Raw genomic sequence first — 16,723 nt, 5'->3', positions numbered from 1 at the left:
GATTTTTTCATACATTTCGAAAATAATAACACATTTTTTTCAATACTTAAATTTTTCTTAAAACTATGTATTTCCGAAAAAAAAATCTCAAAATTTCAGGTTTTATTAAATATGGGTATCAAATGATTAGGATATTTTCATACATTCCGAATGTAAAACACATTTTTTTTTTAAATACTAAAAATTTGCCTAATGTGAAAAACTGAAATTATGAATATTTGTTTTTCAGAGATACGCAGCTTTAAGAAAATTTTGAGTTTTTTAAAAAAATGCTTTATATTTTTCGAAATATATGAACAAATCACGATCATTGATACTTGTATTGTTAAAATAATTAAATACTTTAAATCCGTAGTTTTATGAAAATACTTTAAATCCGTAGTTTTATGAAAATTTTGAGCATATTAAAAAAAATTATGTTGTTATTTTCGAAATGTATGAAAAAATCACAAACATTGTAAAAACTGAAATTTTGAGTATTTTTTTCTCGAAAATACGAAGAATGGTGAACATTTTAAGCATTTAAAAAAATGTGTTATTACTTTTGTTACGTATGGAAAAATCTCAATTATTTGATTTGGAGAATTTTGAGTATTTTTTATTTTTTAAATTTGTATGGAAAATTATATGGACAAACTAATGATAAATTAGTTTGTCCATATAATTTTCCATACAAATTTGGCAGCTGCCCATACATAAACGATATATGAAAATTTAAAAATCAGGATCCTTTGAAGAAATTTTTTGAACGATTTGGTTTCTTCGGCATAGTTGTAGGTATGGATAAAGACTACACTGAAAAAAAAATGATAAAGTGATCCGTTTACAATTTATAGCCATTTTTTGCTAACTTTTTTGAAAATTGTCGCAGTTTTTAATTTTTTTTTAAATTGATGGAAATGTTTGCCCACCTTTGAATTTAGTTTTTTGAAAGGCTGAGAAAATTCGCTATACTTTGCTTTCACCCAAACAACACACCATTGAATACATATTTTTTGTATGGACAGCTGCCAAATTTGTTTGGAAAATTATATGGACAAACTAATGATGCGAAATGGCTTCTTTTGGCATACCGAAGACACCAAAAAAGTTTCAGCTCGTTTAAAAAAAAAAATCGAACTACCGAAATTTGAGAGAATTGTTCTACTAAGCTTTATCATAGAGAGTTTATGATTATTCTAATTCGGGGCACCTTGAAATGACCTTTGACACACTCTTAATAATAATTTCAGATGGAAAAAATCAATTTTTAATAATTCTCAATAAAAAAAACAAATATTTATAAGTAATAAAGCTACCATTAATATTTTTATTTTATTTTGGGTTGACTCGGTTACATTCAACTGTTAATATTGTTTGAAACAGGGCCATTAAAGTGCTAACATTCTCTTAGTATTGTTCACTGTATGCATCCTCGTGGCACACTTTGCAACTGACAAGCACCGCGACCATGTCGGTAATCAACCGCCGTGTCGTGGGAATTTCCGCCGCTTTAACAGCATTTTACCACACAAACAGCCTTAGTGGTAGATACAGAGGCATCGCGGGAAATACAACTTTTTATTCTTCTTTTTCTAACTCCTTACTCCTCCTCTGGAGAACAGCATCCATTGAGCTTTCCGTGTGGTGTGATGCGGCGTGTATCACCGTCATTTGCATCAAAGCAAGCCGCTCCAACATTGAGCTTCTCAGTGGTCTCCGATGTGTGTGAATGTGTGTGTGTGTGCCAGTGACATGGAGAGCATCAAATGGAAACTGTGTGCAAAACTAGCTCCACTTCCTTTCTGGTTAAAAACTCACTTCATTCACTCACACTCGCTTAGCGCGTGGTTTTCCAGCTTGCACACAGCGATTTCAGTTTATATTTTTGTTTCACTTTTTTTTTTCTTCTCTGCACCCCCCAAAGCCCACATTTCCATTCGCAGGATTTGCAATGCAAATTTTCCGCGCTTTCCCTCGTGCGGGGTTCATAAATAAAGTAAAGTCTGAATGGCAAAAACCCTCCCGAGTCGGTTGGTTGATGTGCTAGTTGGAAAATTGCAAATTTACACAAGAAAAAGGTAAACAACCTCGTTTCGTGAAATGTGAAAAGTGCAGTTAAATGCTTTGTGTAATTCCTTGCCGGTGGGTGGTGGAGGGAAGCGAGGGAACATTCCAAGAAAACGTGCAAAGTTGTAAACTTCTGGACTTGGCGCGAGCCGGTTTAACTCGAGTGATTTAAGAAACTAGTTTAAAGCGTAGTTTTGTATGCGGAGAAGTGAAAAACTAATGATGATTTAAGTTAAAAAATCAAAAATCGATTTGCAGCGAGTTTTCTGCTGAAAAATCCTATGAAAACGAAAAAAAAAATTATGCCTGATTCACATCCAACTACAAAGGAAACACTTCAGCATTATCCCAAAAAATGACCATAACTCAAAACCACCATTTGTCCTCCGGTGGCCGGCGAACCGGTGATAAGGATCGCGTAGTCCCGCGCACCCCGAGCAGACGGAAATAACTTGGGAAGGTCAGTTTTTGATATTGTGAGAAGATCGAAATATGTTATTGGGATGATCGGATTAGTTGTTAAAATAACAAAAATCAATAACAAAGATTTGTTCGAAGAATAACTCAAACTGTCATTATGTTGTTATTGCAATAACAAACCAATAACACAGAAGGAATCATGAAGGAATAACAAGATTTGTTATTTTGTGCGGAGAGGTGGAGCAGCATAATAACAAAAAATGTTATTGAACTGGTATGTCTGCATAACAAAAAAAGTTATTGTTTTGGTTTATTTGTAATTTGCAAATAAACCTGCAGTTGCCATAACTCCTCTGTACTTGTCAGGGCTGCAGAGTCGGGTACCTCCAAGCGACTTTGAATCCATACTTGAAGACAATTCCGACTCTGGATGCAGGATATGACGTCAACGACGACTTCAGCTCTCTAAAAATACCCGACTTCACAGATTCCGACTCCAAGTAAAAGATGCTGAAAATTTGCTGAATCCGATGCAGTCTCCGAGGTCTCACTCCAGCTCGAACTTCAACGTCAGCTCCGACTTCCTGGCTCTGTGAAAATAATAACAGTTTTTGTTATTCACACTTCAAAAATTCTCAATAAACAAATCAATTCCGTTAGGGAAAATAACAAAATTTAAAAAAAAAATTAACTCTCAAGAGTCAATTTTATCGGATTAATTTTAGCTTGAAACCCCATTTCATGGTGAAATAAATGACCCCGATGAAATTGGTCAAAATTATTTCATAGTTCTAGCCAATTTTAGTAAAATCCCTTAGAGGGTATATCAAATAATTTAAAAAAAATCAACTTTCAAAATTACAACTTTTTAGAATAATTTTAGCTTAAGGGCACCATTTCATGGCCAAAATAATGACCCTGACGAAATTGGTCAAAATTATCCCATAGTTCTAGCCAATTTTAGCAAAGTCCCTTAGGGGGTATATCAAATAATTAAAAAAATCAACTTTCAAAATTTCAACTTTTCAGAATAATTTTAGCTTAAGGGCACCATTTCATGGCCAAAATAATGACCCCGACGAAATTAGTCATAATTATCCCATAGTTCTAACCATTTTAAACAAAGTCCTTTAGGGGGTATATCAAATAATTAAAAAAATCAACTTTCAAAATTTCAACTTTTTAGAATAATTTTAGCTTAAGGACCCCATTTCATGGCCAAAATAATGACCCAGACGAAATTGGTCAAAATTATTTCATAGTTCTAGCCAATTTTAGTAAAATCCCTTAGGGGGTATATCAAATAATTAAAAATATCAACTTTCAAAATTTCAACTTTTTAGAATAATTTTAGCTTAAGGACCCCACTTCATGACCAAAATAATGATCCCGACGAAATTGGTCAAAATTATCCCATAGTTGTAGCCAATTTTAGCAAAGTCCCTTAGGGGGTATATCAAATAATTAAAAAAATCAACCCTCAAAATTTTAACTTTTTAGAATAATTTTAGCTTAAGGACCCCATTTCATGGCCAAAATAATGACCCTGACGAAATTGGTCAAAATTATCCCAAACTTCTAACCATTTTAAACAAAGTCCTTTAGGGGGTATATCAAATAATTAAAAAAATCAACTTTCAAAATTTCAACTTTTTAGAATAATTTTAGCTTAAGGACCCCATTTCATGGCTAAAATAATGACCCTGACGAAATTGGTCAAAATTATCCCATAGTTCTAACCATTTTAAACAAAGTCCTTTAGGGGGTATATCAAATAATTAAAAAAATCAACTTTCAAAATTTCAACTTTTTAGAATAATTTTAGCTTAAGGACCCCATTTAATGGCCAAAATAATGACCCCGACAAAATTGGTCATAATTATCCCATAGTTCTAGCCAATTTTAGCAAAGTCCCTTAGGGAGTATATTAAATAATTAAAAAAATCAGCTTCCAAAATTTCAACTTTTTAAAATAATTTTAGCTTAAGGACCCCATTTCATGGCCAAGATAATGACCCCGACGAAATTAGACAAAATTATCCCAAAGATCTAAACATATTTAACAAAAGAAAAAATAATAACAGATTGTGTTATGGACACTTAGAAACTTTTCCATTTGTGCGATTTATGGTAATTTTATTCCTAAGTCAGTATACCGAACGAATAACAAATTTTGTTATTAGGAGATTTTTTGAAAAGTATAACATTTCCTCTTATTAGCGTGTTATTAAACATTTTCAATATAATATCACTTCAATACCAAATTTTGTTATTTTATCAGAAACTGTTATTATTTGTTCTTCTTTATGTTGAACTTCAGGATAAAATAATAACACTTTTTGTTATTTTAACAGGATTTGTTATTGAAATATTATTGACTTTGTTATTACTGTCTGCCCGGGACAGGCCGGAGATCCTTCTCCGCGGCACACAGGAAAACAATATGTAATTTATTACGTTTTATCATCACCCATCATCATCATCATCATTGGCCCGAACGGACACGGTCCCCGGCCCCATCACGAAGGCCCCCGGTTGGTTCTGGGTGTGTCATCTGGATCGGTACTTTACTGTTGCGCACTTTTCGGAACAAACAAAAAAAACGAGTCTTTGTCCTTTTTGAGGTAATTTATTCACAATGCCTATCGGACGGCAAAGTCCGAAAATGGGCCGCTGAATACAGTTCGCACTGACAGCTGATATGATTGTAGCTGAAATTTTATTATACCATTTTTATTTATTACAAGCTGAAGCCCACATCCACGGGTTCCAGTTGTCTTGTCTCTTCCGTAGAGCAGTGATGGGAAAATATTTACTTTTAGTTTCGATTTTATAACAATTTGTGTTGTTTTCCCCGAAGCAATTGTCTGAGATTTCGGTCATTAGATTTTTTTTTGTATTTTTTAATCCCGCTGAAACTTTTTCGGTGCCCTCGGTATGCCATTTTGCATCATTAGTTTGTCCATATAATTTTCCATACAAATTTGGCAGCTGTCCATACAAAAATGGGTCTCGTGGCGCAGGGGTAGCGGCTTCGGCTGCCGATCCCGATGATGCTATGAGACGCGGGTTCGATTCCCGCCTTATCCACTGGGCTTCTATCGGATGGTGAAGTAAAACGTCGGTCCCGGTTTCTCCTGTCTCGTCAGAGGCGCTGGAGCAGAAATCCCACGTTAGAGGAAGGCCATGCCCCGGGGGGCGTAGTGCCAATAGTTTCGTTTTAGTTTCGTTTGCATACAAAAATGGTTTATGAAAATTCAAAAAACTGTATCTGATGAAAGATTTTTGGTCAAATTGATGTATTCGGCAAAGTTGTAGGTATGGATAAAGAATACACTGAAAAAAAAATGAAACACGTTAAAAAAATGGGTGATTTTCAATTTCACTTTTTATCACTAAAACATGATTTGCAAAAAACACTATTTTTAATTTTTTTATATGTTTCAGGAGACATCAAATGCTAACTTCTCAGAAATTTCCAGAACAGGCAAAAAACCTTTGATCGAGCTATGAATTTTTGAATCAATACTGATTTAAAAAAATCTAAAAAAAAATTGGTCTCAAAAATGTTTCAATTCAGTTTCGATGTAAAATCGAATTAGCAATCAAAAAGTACTTTTGTGAAATTTTGATAAGGTGCACTGTTTTCAAGTCATAGCCATTTTTATTGAACTTTTTTTTTTGAAAATAGTCACAGTTATCAATTTTTAACATAAGTGCCCATGTCTGCCAAATTTGAAAAAAAATATTTTGAAAATCTGAGAAAATGCTCTTAATTTTGCTTTCTTGAACTTAGTTGATACGACCCTTAGTTGCTGAGATATTTCCATGCAAAGGTTTAAAAACAGGAAAATTGATGTTTTCTAGGTATCACCCAAACAACCCACCATTTTCTAATGTCGATATCTCATTTTCAATGTTAAAACATGAAACATTCTTGAAATTTTCGAATCTTCTTAAAAAAAAATATTTTCAATTTTTTTTAATCAAGGCTAATATTTTAAAAGGGCCAAACACTCAACATTACGCCCTTTTGAAATGTTAGTCTAGATTAAAAAAAATGAAAATATTATTTTCGAAAAGATCGGAAATTTTTCAAAAATTTAATGACTGCGACTTATTTAAAAAAAGTTACCTAAAAATGGTTATAACGTGAAAACGGTGCATTTTATCAAAATATCACTAAAGTATTTTTTGATTGCAAATTCGATTTTACATAGAAAAATATATTTATTATATTTAAATCACTACTGATTCAAAAATTCATAACTCGGTCAAAGATTGTTTGTCCGTTCTGGAAATTTCTGGAAAGTCGGCATTTGATGTCCCCTAAAACATATCAGAAAATAAAAAAAATAAAGATGTAGTTTTCTAGCAAATCAAGTTTTAGTGACAAAAAGTGAAATTAAAAATCACAAAAAAACATGTATCATTTTTTTTTCAGTGCAGTCGTAATCCATACCTATAACTTTGCCGAAGACATCAAATCGATCAAAAAAAAAAATCCTTCAAAAGATACAGATTTTCGAATTTTCTTAAATTATTTTTGTATGGACAGCTGCCACATTTGTATGAAAAATTATATGGACAAACTAATAATGCAAAATGGCTTCTTAAGCATACCGAAGGTACCAAAAAAGTTTCAAATGTATTACAAAATACAAAAAATATAATTAAAGAAAAAAAAAACGATTGTGTAGAGAATCTCTTTTTACATAAAATAGGGACAAAAAATAAAATTTGAATGACAATTCAAATTTAACTTTAGGAAACTTATAACTTCAAAGCTGTTACTGAGTCCGTTTTGCGATGCCTGTCCGTCGGGTCGCATGTTTTTTCGCGTCGTTCGTCGTCGGTGAGTTTGTCGGGTGAGTGCGCGCGTGTGTGTGTGTGTGTGAAGGTGCGGCTGGCTCTGGTAGAAAAATGACAGTTGAGCCAGTCCGTTTTGCGATGCCTGTCCGACGGATCGCATGTTTTTCGCGTCGTTCGTCGTCGGTGAGTTTGTCGGGTGAGTGCGCGCGTGTGTGTGTGTGAAGGTGCGGCTGGCTCTGGTTGAAAAAATTACGGTTGAGCCAGTCCGTTTTGCGATGCCTGTCCGTCGGATCGCATGTTTTTTCGCGTCGTTCGTCGTCGGTGAGTTTGTCGGGTGAGTGCGCGCGTGTGTGTGTGTGAAGGTGCGGCTGGCTCTGGTAGAAAAATGACAGTTGAGCCAGTCCGTTTTGCGATGCCTGTCCGTCGGGTCGCATGTTTTTTCGCGTCGTTCGTCGTCGGTGAGTTTGTCGGGTGAGCGCGCGTGTGTGTGTGTGAAGGTGCGGCTGGCTCTGGTAGAAAAATGACAGTTGAGCCAGTCCGTTTTGCGATGCCTGTCCGACGGATCGCATGTTTTTTCGCGTCGTTCGTCGTCGGTGAGTTTGTCGGGTGAGTGCGCGCGTGTGTGTGTGTGAGGGTGCGGCTTGCTCTGGTTGTCACGATGACAGTTGAGGCAGTCCGTTTTGTGGTTACCTGTATGTTTGTCTATTCCTTTCTATTGACGTGGCTTTTTTTTTCTTCTTAGTTAGATTGTAAAGTTCAAATATCGCGATCGTCTTTCTCGTTAGTCAGTCGAGTTTCTTTGTTCTATGATTTGCGATTGTTTCATGGGAAGATTCGTTCTTAACTGCGTTAGCATAATATAAATTATATTTGACCTTTCGTTTCCCGCGAAATCACATTTTAGCATTATAGCTCGTAAAGCACGGTGACAAATATTGTTTCAACGCGATTGTTCAAGTCCTTCAGATAACTCATAACTCATCAGTAATTAATTTGTCGCTCATCTTATAAAAACTTAAAAGTATAAATAGTCTCAGGTCAACTCTACGTAAATGTGTTACGCTGAGTATAATATTTCACCTTTTAATCAAACACAATTTTGATTCTATCTTTCCACAGCCGGCTGTCTAAGATTAAATCATTTGTGCTAAACTCAACACCAAATAACCGGGAATGGTCTCATCCGCATCATCCGATTGTTTGCCTTGAGAATACATAATACATCACCCTATCACTCAACAAAATTCATTGATTATTGGGCCACATCATCATCCTCTATGATGAATCCTGGCCATTACCCTTTCCCACTAACAAAATCCCAAGTAGAAGTAGTTTTCCGGCACACGCGGGGGTGTGGATATCGTATAGAACCCACCCTTGGTAGCAGCCTGTGCTAACTAACATTCCCGTCCCGTTCCCTCGAGATCTACAAACTGACATGGCGGGCGCCGTTGGTGGCCAATGACTGTTTCCTATTAGCAACGGCTCTAGTTTTGATGACCGTGATGTTTTATCTTTTCAGCGCATTCATGAATGCTGTTGATAAGGGAAACATTATTTGATCGTTGAAGCGTATGACCGGTTGTGTTGATAGGATATTACGGTCCTGTTCAGCAACGGAGAAGGACAACCATGGGTGGTCTCTCATGCTCATGCTCATGCTCTTATAACTTCAAAGCTGTTACTTTCTAAAAATTCAAGTGTCATTGTTTTCCCCAGCGCTGTCAGAAAGGTCATTGCCCAAAAAAAAAAAAAAAAAAATGCGTGTACCTTTCCCCCTTCTGCATCATTTCCGTGGTCGGGATTTCAACGGCCGGAAAATAAAACGAAATCGTCCATTTACCGTCAACCATTTTCCGAGGTTATGACAATTTATTCCCGTGTTACCCCGGTTTTTTCCGGGAGTTTTTTTTTCGTTGTTGTTGTTCCGCGGGAGAAGAGTCCTTCCTGAAGCTGGTGGCCTTTTATCAGCGTGACAGACTTTTATGACGGACAGAGTGAGAGAGTGAAGTGGGATGTGGATGTTTCGATGATGTTCCGGGGATTTTTTTGTCTCAACTTATTCCCCCGTTCCGCTCTTTTGAAATTTAAACTGGAGAGGTTATTTTATCCAAATACCACACGTGCCCGGCGGAGAATGGTTGTCCAGTTGGTAATTTATAGGTTTTCGCATTGAATTAGTCGACCCATTGTTGGATCGTCAAACAATGAATTACGGACAATGGGTGGGCTTCACTCGGGTATGTGAATTGATATGCGTGGGAGGAATAAAACAAATTACGCCAGATTGAAGCATTAAAACCGGAGTCTGGAGTTACCAATATTTCAAAATCTTCAAAACTATTGGAACATTTGATACATTTTTTGATAAAGAGTGAGTATTTCACCAGAGTTTCACAAGTCTCTCGGGGGTGCTCCGATTCAAACTTTCGTGGAATTTCCAATGGATTCTGAATATTTACCATATTTTACCATTGAGACCAAAACATCCCGTCTTGTTAGTTTACAAGGCAAAAGTTAACGGTATTGAAAGGTTGTTATAGAAAAAATAGATCGCAATAAATGTCACATACGCAATTTAATCGGTTTTGAGTTATTGATGCAGTTTGGTTCAAAATCGTGTGCTCTTTCAGAAGTGGAAAATTGATTTTCCGAACTTGGTGAAGTTTTGGAGCTTGGTGTCTCCAAAAGAGTTGTTGCTAATGGAAAAGGGAAACTTCTCATTATTAGGGTCCGAGCCACGTAACCCAGTGGTAGCGCTTCCGCCTCGTAAGCGGTAGATCGGGGTTCAAATCCCGGCTCGGACCAACACAACTGGTGATCTTTTCCCTTCTGGAATCGATTGCTTAGTAAAAGGAAGGTAGTGTATCGTCTCAAACTGGACCTTCTTAAGACACCTTAGGACAGGCCTGCCCAACGTCCGGCCCGCGGGCCGGATCCGGCCCGTGAAGCCATTTCATCCGGCCCGCGACGGCTTTTTAAAATATTTCTATGACCGGCCCTTAAGGCTGTTCATGAAGTATTAAATAAATAAAATTATTGTCTGAATTCAAAAATGAGCTTCAGATCAAATTTTAACATATTATAAGAACATTCTTCATGTTTGAATTTATTTCTTATAATTTTTATATTGATATTTTTTAGCTGAAAAATTGTGCAGGAAAACAAAATTATCCATTTCGTATAATTGTGAAATCTATGAAAAACTTGGATTGTTGTCTTAAAATTTACAAAAATAGACTAAATGTTATTTCTTTCAGTTTTGACTGTGTTTACTTCAATTTGAAGTTTTTTTTTTCCATTTTCTTTTTTTTAACATTCCAACGCCCAAGGCTATAAAAAATTTGGAACGGTAACTTCAACTCGCTGGTTCTCGGGCATAACTCAACCAATCAAGATGATTCTTCTTTTCAGTGATTTGTTAGGATGTCTAGATGATTCTAGAACTTTGCAGAACTTAATTTGATCAAATCTGTAATTTTTGCGATCAAAAACATCGTTCCAACTTTTTTTTCCCGTGTAAAAAAAAAATCGCCAGAAATTCCGCGGAGGCAGTCTTTTTAAAAAAGGTGGAACGATGTTTTCAGTTGTAGAAATTACAGATTTGTTCAAATCAAGTTCTGAAAAATTTTAGGATCATCTAGACATTCTTACAAATCACTGGAAACAAGAATCGTCCCGATTGGTTGAGTAATGCCCGAGAACCAGCGAGTTGAAGTTACCGTTCCACCTTTTTTGGGAGGCTTGGGCGTCCGTGTAAGTTGGACATGCGTTGGGCGTTCCAGTGTTAATAAATAAGTAAGCAAAACTAAGCTATTTTTCCAGAACACCTTTTTAGTGATAAAGTTTTTTTTAAAAAAAGCTTAAAAATCAAATTATTCATACTGAAAATAGATCACTAGAAATATTTTAAAAACATTGAAAAATGTATCAAAAACATCAAAAAATTGCAACGATCATTGAATTTGAATGTTTTTTTAATAAAAAAAAATATATCAAGGTATTTAATTGCAATCGTCAAAAACAATATTTATGCAATTTTAAACAAGCAAAAATTAAAATAAGTCAAATAAACAAATTTTTGAATGTAATCTTTGTTTTTCATTTTTAAAATCAAGATGTAAGAATCATATACGCAACACTTGTTCTTTTATGTATTGGCTTCAAAAGAACCCAATCATATGAAAATTGAAAAAAAATTGTTTACTTTTTCAACTTTTAACAAATATTAATTGCGGCCCGCCACTGCTTCAGAAAAATCAGACCTGGCCCGCAGGGCCAAAAGGTTGGGCACCCCTGCCTTAGGAAGATGGAATGTTAAACATTAACCTTAACATGTTAACATTAAGTTGATTAATAAACTGTCACTGAATCCGCTTTGTCGCGCGGCCCCGATACTCTTCATGGGTCATGGGAAAAAATTACTCACTTTTTCTTATTGTTGAATAGTCAAACAATGAATATGGACAATGGGTGGGCTTCACTCGGGTATGTGTCACTGTCGTGCTATTATGTCGCACGGGCATTTTGGGCCAAATTGAGCTAATAATACCATTTTGTGCAGCTCACAATGTCTCACTTTTTGACCTTCACAGATCCCCAAAATTCGATTTCAATCCTGAGATATTCAATAAAAACCGAAAAACACCGTGCATTGATGCTACTTTTCATATGAAAGAAGTTTTAATATTGTCGTGCTATCTTATCACTCCCTGAAAATTGAAGTAAGTGCGACAATTGGCCAAAGGGATTTCAGGTCAGTACGCGTTTGACACAGGAACGTAAACATTTTCAGTTATAACTCGGGACTCCAGCAACCAATTTCCACCAAATTTCAGGACGATGCACAGAATGATCAACCACACAAAACGTGTTTGTTATTGTTTACATTGCGTGCTTTCGTTTTTGTTTATTCAAGGTCAAACATTCTAAATGTAGTAAGTTTCAAAGCTAAATACTCAAACTTGTTCTCATAATACCGTATTTTCGAAAGTACTAAAATTTTCATAATTTGCAATATGGGTATCAAACAAAACAAAATTTGTTATGCCTTTTTCACTTTAAAAACACTTAAATTTTCACAAAATAACGCTCAAATTTGATATATTTGAAATATGAGTATCAAATGCAGCGATTATTTATAAAAAACACTTAAATTTTCACAAAACCCTGATCTTCTCGAAAGTACTCAAATTAAGAGAAAAAATTAATGTGGGTCTCAAATGAAGCGAAATTATGTAAGAGGCAGTATTTGTAAATATTGCTCGGTTTGTTCTAGAGGTCGTATCGAGGTGCTCTGATTTGGATGAAACTTTCAGCGTTTGTTTGTCTATGCATGAGATGAACTCATGCCAAATATGAGCCCTCTACGACAAAGGGAAGTGGGGTAGAACGGGCTTTGAAGTTTGAGGTCGAAAAAACATAAAAAATCTTAAAATTGATCGCATTTCCGTAAAACTCCTTCAATTCCAACTCTCTTAGATGCATTCGAAAGGTCTTTTGAAGCTCTTCAAAATGTGCCATAGACATCCAGGATTGGTTCAACTTTTTCTCTTAGCTTTTGCAAATTACTGTCAAAAATGTATTTTTTTAAAACCTTAATATCTTTTTGCAACAGCCTCCAACACCCATACTCTCATAGGTTAAAAGATAGGTAATTTCATGGACTATAAGCCTACGGTATTAACTTTTTGGCCAATCGCAGTTTTTCTCATAGTTTTTCGATTTTTCTATAACAAACATTTTACAACGTTAGTTTTTGCCCTGTAGGCCAAGAAGACGGCACTTTTTGGTCTCAATTTTGTCATATTCGGAATCCTCGGACAATTTCACGTAAGTTAGAAATATTTCAGTTGTAAATTTGATTTTAAAAAAATAATTAAATAAAACATTTTTGAAAAAAAGTTAGATTTGGTTTATTCTGTGATCAATACGTCAAATGCTGTATCAAGTAGGCGAATATCTGTTTTACCCCTAATCCGACAAAATGTTAAAAAATATTTTAATTTATTCCAAATGGCATTTTTACGTGAAATTGTCCGAGGATTCCGAATATGACAAAATTGAGACCAAAAAGTGCCGTCTTCTTGGCCTACAGGGCAAAAACTAACGTTGTAAAATGTTTGTTCTAGAAAAATCGTAAAACTATGAGAAAAACTGCGATTGGCCAAAAAGTTAATACCGCAGGCTTATAGTCCATGAAATTACCTATCTTTTAACCTATGAGAGTATGGGTGTTGGAGGCTGTTGCAAAAAGATATTAAGGTTTTAAAAAAAAACATTTTTCACAGTAATTTGCAAAAGCTATGAGAAAAAGTCAAACCAATCCTGGATGTCTATAGCACATTTCGAAGGGCTTCAAAATACCTTTCGAATGCATCTAAGAGAGTTGGAATTGATGAAGTTTTACGGAAATGCGAGCAATTTTAAGATTTTTCATGTTTTTTGGACCTCAAACTTCAATGCCTGTTTTACCCTACTTCCCTTTGTCGTAGAGGGCTCATATTTGGCATGAGTTCATCTCATGTATAGACAAACAAACGCTGAAAGTTTCATCCAAATCGGAGCACCTCGATACGACCTGTTTCACATCGGTGAAAAACTCGCTCGTAAGCTTTTTCACTTTTTTTTAAATTTGTGAAATATTTAAATTTCACAAAGAACCGTATTTTTTTGAAAATACTGAAATTTTCAAAAAATGCAATTTGGGTATCTACCGAAGTGAAATTTCGTATTTTTATTAATACATTCAAAAATGGTTTGCTTAAAATAAAAATTTGCTTTGTTGACAATCTGCATTGTAAATTTAAAAATTTTGAGTGTTTTCAAAAAATTACGATATTTTGCGAAAATGTAAGTGCTTTGCAAAAAAATATAAAGTGTATATGTATATGCATTCACAGTTTCGCTTCGTTCCCATATCGCAAATTAAGAAAATTTAAGTATTTTCGAAAAAAACGGTATTTTATGAAAATTGGAACTCATGAATTTGGTGAATTTGTATTTTTTGAGAATTCGAGTATTTTATAAAAATATGTCTTACAATCTGAAAATGCATATCAAATTTCACTTAATTTTTTTCGCTTCGTGGGTATCAAACCCATGTTGCGAATTATGGAAATTTGAGCATTTTCGAAAAATACGGTATTGTGTGAAAATTTTAGTTAAAAAAATCTTTTAGTGTGGAAAAGCACACAAAATTTGATTTTCAAAGTGTAAATTATAAAAATTTGAGTACTCACGACAAATCCGGACTTTTGTGAAAGTTCGAGAATTTTATGGGTAATTCTCCGCCAACTCACACAGCAGTTGCCCCGACCCCTCTTCGATTTGCGTGAAACTTTGTCCTAATGGATAACTTTTGTCCCTGATCACTAATCCGAGGTACGGCGATACGGCCCCTTCCATTTTTGAACATGCGAAAAAAGACGTGTTTTTCAATAATTTGCAGTCTTAAGTGGTGATGAGATAGAAATTTTGTGTCAAGAGGACTTTAATGTAAAATTAGACGCCCGATTTGATGGCGTGCTCAGAATTCCGAAAAAACGGATGTTTCATCGAAAAAAAAAACACTTAAAAAAGTTTTAAAAACTCTGCCATTTTCTGTAACTTAACTATATTTTTTTTGGAATATGTCATTTTAAGGAAAATTTAATGTACTTTTCGAATCTACATTTACCCAGATGGGTAATTTTTTCATTTAGAACAAAAAATTTCATTTTGAAATTTCGTGTTTTTTCTAACTTTGCAGGGTTAGATTTTAGAGTGTAACAATGTTCTACAAAATTGTAACGCAGACAATTACAAAATTTTTGATATATAAATATAAGGGGTTTTCTTATAAACATCATGAGTTATCGGGTTTTTTTGAAAAAAAGTTTTGAAAAAGTTGGTCGCCGTTGATCATGCCCGTTCATGTTCAAAAGCATAAAAGAACTTTTTTAAAACTTTTTTCGTAAAATTGCGATAACTCGTAATGTTTATAAGAAAACCCCTTATATTTATTTATCAAAATTTTTGTTATTGTCTGCTCTACAACTATGTAGAAAATTGTTATACTCTAAAAAATTACCCTGCAAAGTTAGAAAAAAACACGAAATTTAAAAATTAAAAATTTGTGTGTGTGTGTGTGCAACCAACCAAACGGAACCACGCGGCCGCTTCTAACAAATTGAGTTGTTTCCATGTCTTTTAGATCTGGGTAATTCTCCGCCAACTCACACAGCAGTTGCCCCGACCCATCTTCGATTTGCGTGAAACTTTGTCCTAAGGGGTAACTTTTGTCCCTGATCACGAATCCGAGGTCCGTTTTTTGATATCTCGTGACGGAGGGGCGGTACGACCCCTTCCATTTTTGAACATGCGAAAAAAGAGGTGTTTTTCAATAATTTGCAGCCTGAAACGATGATGAGATAGAAATTTGGTGTCAAAGGGACTTTTATGTAAAATTAGACGCTCGATTTGATGGCGTACTCAGAATTCCGAAAAAACGTATTTTTCATCGAAAAAAACACTAAAAAAGTTTAAAAAATTCTCCCATTTTCCGTTACTCGACTGTAAAAAATTTCGGAACATGTCATTTTATGGGAAATTTAATGTACTTTTCGAATCTACATTGACCCAGAAGGGTCATCTTTTCATTTAGAACAAAATTTTTCATTTTAAAATTTCGTGCTTTTTCTAACTTTGCAGGGTTATTTTTTAGAGTGTAACAATGTTCTACAAAGTTGTAGAGCAGACAATTACACAAATTTTGATATATAGACATAAGGGGTTTGCTTATAAACATCACGAGTTATCGCGATTTTACGAAAAAAAGTTTTGAAAAAGTTGGTCGTCATCGATCATGGCCGTTTATGGTCACCCGCGACTGACACGGACGACGAAACAAAGAGAAAAGTAAAAAGTAACTTTTTCAAAACTTTTTTTCGTAAAATCGCGATAACTCGTGATGTTTATAAGCAAACCCCTTATGTCTACATATCAAAATTTTTGTAATTGTCTGCTCTACAACTTTGTAGAACATTGTTACACTCTAAAAAATAACCCTGCAAAGTTAGAAAAAAACACGAAATTTTAAAATGAAATTTTTTGTTCTAAATGAAAAAATGACCCTTCTGGGTCAATGTAGATTCGAAAAGTACATTAAATTTCCCATAAAATGACATGTTCCGAATTTTTTTACAGTCGAGTAACGGAAAATGGGAGAATTTTTTAAACTTTTTTAGTGTTTTTTTCGATAAAAAATACGTTTTTTCGGAATTCTGAGTACGCCATCAAATCGGGCGTCTAATTTTACATAAAAGTCCCTTTGACACCAAATTTCTATCTCATCACCGTTTCACACTGCAAATTATTGAAAAACACCTCTTTTTTCACATGCTCAAAATTGGAAGGGGTCGTACCGCCCCTCCGTCACGAGGTATCAAAAAACGGACCTCGG

Source organism: Culex pipiens, chromosome 3 (genome assembly GCF_016801865.2).
Source record: "Culex pipiens pallens isolate TS chromosome 3, TS_CPP_V2, whole genome shotgun sequence".
Lineage (NCBI taxonomy): Eukaryota > Metazoa > Arthropoda > Insecta > Diptera > Culicidae > Culex > Culex pipiens.
This window is presented reverse-complemented; position numbering follows the sequence as displayed.